The 7,832-nt window shown below is 39.4% G+C and overlaps 1 long non-coding RNA gene across 1 annotated transcript in view; it reads left to right on the forward strand.

The window, feature by feature from the left end:
* LOC142439884 (uncharacterized) overlaps positions 1–6,817 on the forward strand; it is a 28,744-nt gene extending 21,927 nt beyond the window's left edge. The window contains exons 2-3 of the long non-coding RNA XR_012782885.1: positions 2,058–2,117; positions 6,655–6,817. This is a non-coding gene — a long non-coding RNA (uncharacterized LOC142439884). The remainder of the gene's footprint in view (positions 1–2,057; positions 2,118–6,654) is intronic.
* The last annotated feature ends 1,015 nt before the right edge of the window (positions 6,818–7,832 follow it).

A 7,832-nucleotide genomic window follows, 5' to 3' on the forward strand; every position in this document is an offset into this window, starting at 1 on the left:
AGACTGTTTTATGGTCAACAAGGTTAAGTAAATTTTGTTTAAAATTTTATACTTTTTAAATGAACAATAGAGTTCTTTTTAGTAGACTTCATGAACATGACATATTTCTTCTTCTAAAAGAGTCAATTATGTGTTTCCACTTGTGGTGTAGTGAATTATTTAATATAGTTCTTCTATTAATGGCTTTCCATTAATGCCCACCAAATGACTTTTTCCTGATGGGTCTGGTTAAGAAGAGGAGGGAGAAGACACTGGTCGGGCTATATGATGAAGTTATGATAGACTGGGAATCTAGCAAGATGATTGGCCAGTTTTGCCATCCTGTTGGGTTACAAATCAGTGATTTCAGAAACAGGAAGTCTCACCATTTTCGAGAATGCAAAGTCAGTAGATCTTGAAATGTTCCAAGATCCTGTACATTGACCCTCTTCAATCCAGCTACAAAAGCCGTGCGACTTGGGAAGCGGAAGTATGGTGGTGCAGGGGCAGCAGCAGCAAAACCGCCAGCCAGAGATTGAGTCCAAGTGATGGGTTTCCCAGGCCACAGAATAAGTGCAACCGAGTGCCTTTGGGCAGGAGACTCCCTTGTAGAGTGGGGGGCCTCAGATGCTTAACTTGGAGCTAGGTTTGCTGACTCACAGAGCTAGCATATTCAACTCGCAACATATGGTAAAGTGGAATAACATTTTGGTATTTATTAGCCACACCAAAGGGCATTATAATGCCCCCCCCCCCAAGCAGGGCAGAAGCCAAGGGACTGCACAGCTGAGAGGTTAAAGAACAGAGAGTCATGCCTGCAGAAACAGCTGTGATGAAACTGTCTCACTGGAAGAACTCTGTCCTGATGATTTCTGATCCTGAATTGTGATATATTGATTTCCATAACAATCTCATCACTGTATAATTTGCGAGCTCTGGGTGGCCATTGCAGTAAATTATCAAACCTTGCTGAGATAGAGAGAGACCATGGGAAGGACAGTTGGTGTGACAATTGGCAAAGGAGGAATTGACCTTTGGCTGATGTGGGGTTTCATTCTCCTTGCCCATTGAACATTAAGAGGTAAGTGAAAGGAGAGGAGGTCTGATACTGCCCCCAAACATTTTAAATCCCCTTTACAGTCTCCATTTATGAAAAAAAAGTTATCTCCACTCAAGCCCAGAGGTTAAAGATAATTCCATAAATCATCTTACCGGTAGCCATGCATTTACGATGATCCAGAGCCTATTCCTGAAACAAAGAATGATCCAATAACATAACCACCTGGCTGATTTGGCATGTTCATCACTTCTTATCCTCACATAGTTCTCCACTCTCTTAACGAATCTCCCTAATAGCTAAGAAAACACAGAAACAGCCCATTTAGATTCATACAAAAAGTTATTATCAAAGTTAAGCCCAAATTCAGAGTCACTGAGGTTGAGTTGACGCTGGCTCATCGTGACTTTACAGGATATGCCCACAGGGCTTCAAAGGGTGACAACATTGCAGAAGCAGGAGGTTCTATCTTCCTCGTGAGAAGTAGGTGTAGGTAGCACCAGGCCACCCATCTCTCAGGTAGCATCTTAAACACTGCAACTTTGGGGATCTTTATGATTTACAAATAAATAGCAAATCCTAGCATGCCTGAGAAGCCAGAACACGTTCACCAGAGACAGCAGGAGTTAATAATATTAGCTTTCCCTAGGAATGGCGAAATCAGAATGAAAGGGCAATTTAGGATTACAGACTGTGGAACATAAATAATTTATTAAGAAAAATGTGCTGGCAAATGCTGAGAACAGGAAGAAAGGCAGACTTTGATGGGATTGAAATCAAGAATGAAGACCTTGCTGGCAGCCGCATCACCATGAAACTGCTATTTTGCTTTTATTTGTATTTAAGGCTCAATTATCTTAAATCCGTAAATGAGAGCTCAGATGCTGGCATGATATACCACTAAGACATTAATTGTATGCTATAAAATGGTTGAGATTGGAATTTATGTTAGAAACATATGGCTGTATGTGTGGAGTTCTCTGTAAGCATTGCAGTACTCACTCTCTCAATTGACTTTCAGCTGTGGATGCCAATTTGTCCGGTGAACTACCATTTACTTCGCAGTGACACTGGATGCCAGGTAACAGCATCAAACCTTCTCATTAATAACACTTATTCTTTGATGTCCTTCAAACATATGATCATGGATTCATTAACCTCTCAAATAGTCAACCCAATGCCAGGTGTATGGCTATAGATGCAATTGGTCTATATATGTATATGTGTAATGGCTAGTGATAACCAAGAATGGAGAATATTCTTGACTCTAAATTGCACTAGGTCACTTGCCTTTAAATGGAAGTAGTAAGACTGAAGTATTATTCTTATACTGCCATTGATTAAGTGGCCATAGACCAATGTTAATTATTCAATACTCAGATTTTCCAAACAAAATAAGTGATAAGTGTCCTTAACAGTGTCTTCAGCTTCTGACATGGTAGGATTCTAATTTCCTATACACATATTCTTCAGCAAGAAACAAAAAATATGTTCAGAAGGACTGGGTAACTAATCACAAGAAAGTTAAGTAGTGTTAATAGGATCTAGCTATGAGTTAATGTGAAGACAAGCATCATATCCATAATGTAAAAATGAAGATAATTCTCACTTCATTTATGACCAAAAAGGATTGATAGACCGCAGACTTGCCCTTCTAGTGGAATATACTAAAAACAAAAAAAAATATGTATCATCATGAATCTCAAGATACTGAACTGAATTAGAAATGAGTGACGGTGATTTCTGGGGATGGAAAAAAATAAGGTGAACCGTACAATCTCATGGATTCTTTGGAGAAAGTTTCCTTGCTGTGGCACAGAGATAAATGATATGGCGACTTTAGTGAGGTGAGGCAATGGAGCTGAGAGGCTGTTCATGTTCTTAGGGAACTCTAACCATAGGATATTTGACTACCAATAGATGTAACTTCAGAGAACAAAGTATTGGTTTAAGAACTGACTGGTGGGTACATGTAAGGAAACTACCTCAAACTAAGGCAAGAAGCGCACAAAATTATTAGAAGGAAGAGTTACTGCACATGGAGTTGATGTCACAGAACTCGTAATTCATGAAACATCAGATAGAGGAAAACTAATCTGGTCTCAGTAGGACGATAAAGTTTAAAAGCAAGCTGAGATTCAGTTTACAAGTAACTTAATCAAGAAAAAATAATCCTACCAATATAGAAGCATCAAACTCACAAGAAGGGAAGATTTACAATGCATGATATTCAATTAAACATTAGTAGACATTCACAAATCGAGAAAATTTGACCCAAAGTAGGAAGAAAAATAAATCAACTGAAACTAATCCAAAACAGACACAGTGCTTAGAATTAGTAAAAGAACGATTGAGTGTAATAGACATGGAAAATATAAGAGACAATTCAATAAGACCTCTAGAAATAAACAAGAACATATAAATCAAAGATGGGAAAATATTCTGGTTGAGAATTATTAGACAATTCAGCGAAAATAAGCTTGAAAACAACTATCAATTCTGTCCTAATTTGAATAGTGTTGCATATATGAACATGACAAAAATAAAAATCATCACAACTAAACCAATATGCAACATCACAGTAAAGGAAGAAAAGACTGAAGCTGTCAAGGATTTGTCTTGCTTCCATTTACAATCAATGTCCATGGAAGTAGTAATCAATAGACCAAATGATGTATTGCATTGGGGTAAACCTTCTGAACAAAACCTCTTTACAAGTGTGGAAAAGTCAGCGTGTTAGTCTGGGTTGACTAGAGAAATCCAGGAAGACTCATATGTGGATAGGAAAGAGCTTTGTATACAAGAGCAATTGAATATTGAGAAAACATCCCAGCCCAGTGCAGATCAAATACACAAGTCTGATATTAGCCCATATGTCCGATACCAATCTATAAAGTCTTCTTCAGACTCACAAAACACATGCATAGACGCTGAATGCAGGAAGATCTCAGGCCATTGAATGGGAAGTCTTGTAGATCCAGTGGCTTTGTAAGCATCTCAGCACTGGTTCTTTCTGCTCTGAGGCTCTGACTGCATCAGGGTAGCTTCATGTGGCTTCTCCTCAAAAATGTCTCCAATGGAGTGAGCAGACAGAGAGAGTGTCTCCCACCCCCAAGGAAAAGATAAAGTATTTCCCAGAATTCTCAGGAGAAGACCATACCTACACAGAGGCTTCATTGGTTATAAAATGATTGACAGCCTAGACTCCACCCCTTCACTCTTAATCCTCAAATTGACATCAGATTATGTAACTACCACAGACCACCCCTTGTCAATTTGACATTTTCACATAACTCTTCAGCCATAGATAATTTTTCAACAAACAATAATAAAATCATATCTGTACCTAATAGGATAAAACTAAAATGCATACAATTCAAACATGTGCCACCCTCCTTTACACATAACATTCTAGAAGTGAACAAAACAAAAATATCTTATTCCCAACAGTTGCAATTATATAACACCTCCACCTTAATCCTATAATTCTATCAAATATGTTCCCCACCTATGAAAGTTTATTAGCCAACCACTTCATGCCCTGATATTCTCAAGTGTGGGTCTCCAATGTCTATACTGCCCACTTATATCAACCCTGCACTCTAAGGGAACTATCCTATTCTTTGTCATGAAGAATCTTCATTCCAGTTGGAAGGTTGTAAGTTTGCATCCAGAAGCAAAGTCAAATTAGGAAAGGCTGTCCATAAAGCTAGCAGCAACATGCACCAGTTCACAGGTTCAAGTATCTTCTCTTCACCTGGTCGGGTTCTGGTCAGCTCCATATGGGCTGCCTCACTTAGCCTCAGCAGGGCGCCCATTGGTCACCTTTATCTTAGAACATGGCCCCATCACAAATCTCAACAGCCCTAGCCCTCTTGGGATAGCTCAAGAACTTCAGACCAGTCAAGCTGCTCTCATCTTCTCCTCTAGGCTGAGTAAACCAGGTCCATGAGGGTGTCAGTGGCCAACTAAATCTATATCTTTATTGCTGCATTTCTCTCACTTCCACTCAACAAGTGGTTCCAGGTGGTCTCCTAGCAAGTATTTCAGCTTGTCCACAGGTTCCCTTTAGCAGTTCAGTCCTAGAGCGGAAAGTTTCTTCAGGGCTACAGATTTTTTCCAGTTTATGACAAAAACCATAAGAGTTCAAAGTTCAAAAAACAAAAAAATTCTTTTTCTTCTTCAATCTGTCAGCAGCGGCCCCTTAGGAAAAATTCTTCAAATACAAACATCCTGAGTACTGGAAAGCACTGGGTGGGGCTTATCTTTTCAAAGCCTTCTTTGCAGGTATGTCTTAAACCCATTTAACGATCAAATGTTAATGGCTCAATAAAGTGAGTTTATAAGCTCTCTATTTTCAAACTTCCCAATAATGTTTTTAAATCCTTATATCAACAATAATAAGCAGAAGAAATCAGTGTAAACATAGGAGAAACATATACTAAACTCGATTCTTAAAACAAAGTTCAATCTTTATTTAGTTAATCTTAATCCTTATCTGAGCTATTCCATTGATACAAAATATGGGATTAGGCCTTTTGAGAGTATCAAACCAGATCCAGGGGTTTTTTTTGTGTGTGTGTGTTTTTTTGAGCATCTCTCTGAATGAGGGAAATGAGATGGTCTTAGGACAAGCATGGCTGAGACACAGCAGACCTGGTCTGAGTTGGATCATGATAGCCATGTGTAAGGCTCAACTTTGACCTGCTTTATTGCTGATTTTAATCCCCTGCTGAGAATCTGCATTTCAACTCCAAATACACTGAATCAAAACCTACATATGAACAAAATGCAAATTCTTAGCAGAGGGTCAAATTGTGATGAACCAGTTAGAAGTCCCAGTGAGGTCAAGACAAGAATGCCATCAATAAGCAAATTAGATGAATAAACACATAAGGAGGAGGACCCCACTGAAATAGTTTGAGAAGAGAGAAGCTACACAAAAGAAGCGATGGAGCTAATGACTGAAAGTCAAGTTGGGACGGAGATGTTTGGACTTCCATTGCTGGAGTGTCGGCAGCTGTTGAAGATTCCATTCTTGTTTCAGTTTATCAAGGAAAGACTGTGTGCTTGGATTTTCCTCATTCCTCATCTCTTCAAACCTCCCTCTTCCACCGTATATCACTATAATAACATTACTCAGCTCCCAGTTCTCTATTGGAAAGACCCCAATTAGCATAATTGGGGTATAAGTAACTAAGATTAACCTTAAGAACAATGGGATAAAAAACACTTCATTGTGGCCATGCAGAACTTGTACATGAATAAAGAAGTAATTGTGTAAATAGACAAGGGAATACTACATGGTTTAAAACTAGGAAAGGTGTGTGTTAAGGTTGTATCCTCTCAGGATATGTATTCAATCACCTACGCTGAGCAAATAAATAGAGAAGCTGGATTAAACGAAGAAGAATGCGGCCCAGATCCAGGTTTTCTGACAGCCATTTTGACCTTCTGTCAGCCATTTTCACTTGGTAGCATCTCTGAGAAATTCAAACAGCGATTTTGCCCCTGAGTTCAAAATGAATCACATTCATTTTTGCCATTTCTAATGGGAATAGCCAAAAACAACAACCGATGAAAATGACCAAAACTTTAACTTCCCATATTCTTTCCAGAAAGCAACCCAGTCAACTGTACGGAGAGACCTGACTTCTGGCTAGCCAAAGAAGGATGACTGCCATGAGGGAGGGTCAAACAAACACCCATTCTCCTCCTACAATTTGATTCTCTAATACCCCACTCCCAAGGTACCATAATGTGTTTGTCTGGGCAGACTAAATAAACAAATTCATAGACACTCATACGTTTATAAGAAAGAACTTTATATACAAGAGCAATTGAATATTGAGAAAACATCCCAGCCTAGTCCAGATCAGGTCCATAAGTCCAATATTAGCCCATATGTCTGAAACCAATCTATAAAGTCCTCTTCAGACTCACGAAGCACAGGCAATGACGCTAAATTCAGGGAGATCACAGGCCAGTGGATGGGAAGTCTTATGTACCCAGTGGCTTTGTAAGCATCTCAACGCCGGCAGGGCTCTCCATGTGGTTCCTTCAGCTCTGAGGTGCTGACCGTCTCAGAGTAGCTTCATGTGGGTTTTCCTCAGAAATGTCTCAAAGGGAATGAGCAGAGAGAAAGAGAGTGTCTCCTGCCTCTAAGGAGGAAATACAGGATTTCCCAGAATTTCCGCACAGAGCCCTCACTGGCTATAACATAATTGACAGGCTAGACTTCATTCCTTCACTCTTAATCCTCAAATTGACACCAGATTATGTAACTATCACACACCCACAGATACACTGAACTAGAATCTACAGTAGAAAATGATTTTCAGGGGATCCTGATAGATCCTATAGTGAACGTTAAAAATTTAAATTTGAACTCAGCATATTTAGGATGGGAATGCAAATTCTCAACAATGGAATAAACCAGAATGGTCAGTTGGAAACTGATGCATTGTGGCAACTATTATTAAGATTCATTCTGAATGGGCACACATGTGACTCCCTTTAGATAAGAATTGAAATCCTTGGGGTTCTATTGAATGACATTGAACTGCTAACCAGCTACCAAGGTTGGCAGTTCAAATCTACTGGCCAATCTTCTGGTGGAAATTCAGGCTATCTGCTGCCATAAAGAGGTACAGCTTCTGACAGTGTATTTGGGGTCACAGTAAGTCAGAATTGACTCAGTGATAATGGGTTCTCAGCTGACCAAGAAGTAGGTTAAAAGTATGGCTGGTTCGGTTGGGAGACCAATAGGTGGCTTGCATAACGTTTGCTAGTGAAG

The sequence above is a fragment of the Tenrec ecaudatus genome, chromosome 2, assembly GCF_050624435.1.
Source record: "Tenrec ecaudatus isolate mTenEca1 chromosome 2, mTenEca1.hap1, whole genome shotgun sequence".
Lineage (NCBI taxonomy): Eukaryota > Metazoa > Chordata > Mammalia > Afrosoricida > Tenrecidae > Tenrec > Tenrec ecaudatus.